At 43.9% G+C, this 3,070-nt stretch overlaps 1 pseudogene; it reads right to left on the bottom strand.

Annotated features, from left to right (window-relative positions):
• Positions 1-1,726: 1,726 nt before the first annotated feature.
• LOC121002947 lies at positions 1,727-1,857 on the bottom strand (annotated as a pseudogene).
• Between the last annotated feature and the right edge of the window lie 1,213 nt (positions 1,858-3,070).

The raw sequence follows: 3,070 nt of genomic DNA, 5'->3' as shown, positions 1-3,070 counted from the left end.
GACTTACCTATAGGCTATGGATGAGGTATGAGGCCTACTTATAGGCTAAAGATGAGGTATAAGGCTTAACTATAGGCTATAGATGAAGTAAGAGGTTTACCTATAGGCTATGGATGAGGTTATGAGGCTTACCTATAGGCTATGGATGAGGTATGAGGCTTACCTATAGGCTATAGATGAGGTATCAGACTTACCTATAGGCTATAGATGAGGTATGAGGCTTACCTATAGGCTATGGATGAGGTATGAGGCTTAACTATAGGCTATAGATGAAGTAAGAGGTTTACCTATAGGCTATGGATGAGGTTATGAGGCTTACCTATAGGCTATGGATGAGGTATGAGGCTTACCTATAGGCTATAGATGAGGTATCAGACTTACCTATAGGCTATAGATGAGGTATGAGGCTTACCTATAGGCTATGGATGAGGTATGAGGCTTAACTATAGGCTATAGATGAGGTATGAGGCTTACTTACAGGCTATAGATGAGGTATCACTTACCTATAGGCTATATATGAGGTATGAGGCTTACTTACAGGCTATAGATGAGGTATCAGACTTACCTATAGGCTATAGATGAGGTATCAGGCTTACCTATAGGCTATAGATGAAGTATGCAGTTTACCTATAGGTTACAGTTGAGGTATGAGGCTTACCTATAGGCTATGGATGAGGTATGAGGCTTACCTATAGGCTATAGATGAGGTATCAGACTTACCTATAGGCTATAGATGAGGTATGAGGCTTACTTACAGGCTATAGATGAGGTATGAGACTTACCTATAAGCTATAGATGAGGTATCAGACTTACCTATAGGCTATAGATGGGGTAACAGACTTACCTATAGGCTATAGATGAGGTATCAGACTTACCTATAGGCTATAGATGAGGTATGAGGCCTACTTATAGGCTAAAGATGAGGTATAAGGCTTAACTATAGGCTATAGATGAAGTAAGAGGCTTACCTATAGGCTATGGATGAGGTATAAGGCTTACCTATAGGCTATGGATGAGGTATGAGGCTTACCTATAGGCTATAGATGAGGTATGAGGTTTACCTATAGGCTATAGATGAGGTATCAGACTTACCTATAGGCTATAGATGAGGTATCAGACTTACCTATAGGCTATAGATGAGGTATGAGGCCTACCTATAGGCTATAGATGAGGTATGAGGCTTACCTATAGGCTATAGATGAGGTATGAGGCTTACCTATAGGCTATAGATGAGGTATGAGGCTTACCTATAGGCTATAGATGAGGTATGAGGCCTACCTATAGGCTATAGATGAGGTATCAGACTTACCTATAGGCTATAGATGAGGTATGAGGCCTACCTATAGGTTAAAGATGAGGTATCAGACTTACCTATAGGCTATAGATGAAGTATGCAGTTTACCTATAGGTTACAGTTGAGGTATTAGGCTTACCTATAGGCTATAGATGAAGTATGCAGTTTACCTATAGGTTACAGTTGAGGTACTGTACTGTATGAAGCAGCCTCCGGCACGCCAGCTGTTCTGAAACAACAATTCCCAGAGTGCTCCATTCACTTCTATGGAAGTTAGATGAACAGGCGAGTATGTCAGTGAAAATTGTACAACACGTGTGCTACCATCAATCCAGCTTAGCATATAGAATCTTATAGATTGTAAGCTCTTGTGGGCAGGGTCCTCTACCCCTCTGTACCAGTCTGTTAATAGTTTCTTGTTTACTGTGTTTTTTATTTCTGTGTAGCCCCAGCTGGATGCACAGTGCCATGGAATTAATGGCGCTTTAAAATAAATAATAATAATACTGATAAGAACAGATACTGTACTACACTTGATCGTAGCCAAAAGGCCGAGAAGTGATCAATAATAATAATAATAATGATAATGATAATAGAATAATTGTGAGAACTCAGTGATTGACAACAAAATATTAAGGCTAATCACCACACACATACATTTCCAATGTAAAAAAAATAATTGTGGGGGGAGGTTATTGAATTTAATTAAACCAGCATATAAGTGATCAGTAGTACACCCATACACAGGATTGGGCTAAAATTTGCTGTTGAGGAAGGGTGGCAGGTATACATAGATATATATGCATGCCTACTGGGCGTGCATATATATATATGTAAGCGGTGCATAATGTTCAGAGGGCGATGTGCGCCCATCCGCCTCTGATATTCCCCAGGGGCTCATTCATGCCCCTGTGGGAATTCATATAATGTGCCCCCTGATATATATGCACGTGCCCCCTGTATCATATATGCCCCCTGTATCAGATAAGGCCCCCTGTATCATAATGCCCCCTGTATCATACCATATAAATCCCCCCCCCCCTACATGGACACAGATGCATCAATGTAAATGTGCCCCAAGCATTTACATTGATGTAATCTGGGTGAAGGCGCCAGAATGACCGGACAAGGTCCGGTCATTCTGGTGAACGCAAAAGGAGCACCTCCTGCTAATGCCAACCTGTCTTCTTAGTTTGAACTCAAAAGGATTCAAATTCAATAGAATTTGAATCCTTTTGTTCTAATTATCTGCGGCTCTGCTGGAGACAATTAAGCATAACAGAGAGAGAGGAGATACCTCCGCTCCCTCTGTTATGTGCATTCTGGCATCGCAATTACCATTGCGATGGCCGGAATGCTGAGAGCTACAGGCGGGAGATCAAAGGATCTCCCGCCTGTCAGCGAGTGCACACGGCCCTGCGGCGCGCGTGCAGGGATGCGCGGGCAGGCGCGGTGACGTCATCTCACCGCGCCGGCCCACGTGTCCGGCACTGTGGTGCGCGCTCGCGCGCCGCTGTGTGGGCGGTACGGCAGTGCGGGCGGCCGGACATATAAGTCCGGCAGGCCCTGCACTAGTGAGAAGAGAGCCGGCCGCCCACCCACCCTGAAGGAAGGAGACCCCCTTGGACGAACGAGCACCCCTAGACGAACGAGCGACCTCTGGACAACGAGCATTAACCCTAAGTATCCCTATATACCCCACTATATACTACCCCTCTGATATATACCCTATTATATACCTCCCTACTATATACCACCCCACTATATACCCCCCTA

Source organism: Bufo bufo, chromosome 5 (genome assembly GCF_905171765.1).
Source record: "Bufo bufo chromosome 5, aBufBuf1.1, whole genome shotgun sequence".
Classification (NCBI taxonomy): Eukaryota; Metazoa; Chordata; class Amphibia; order Anura; family Bufonidae; genus Bufo; species Bufo bufo.
Note: the sequence above shows the minus strand (reverse complement) of the source record. Positions and strands in the feature narration are given on the sequence as shown.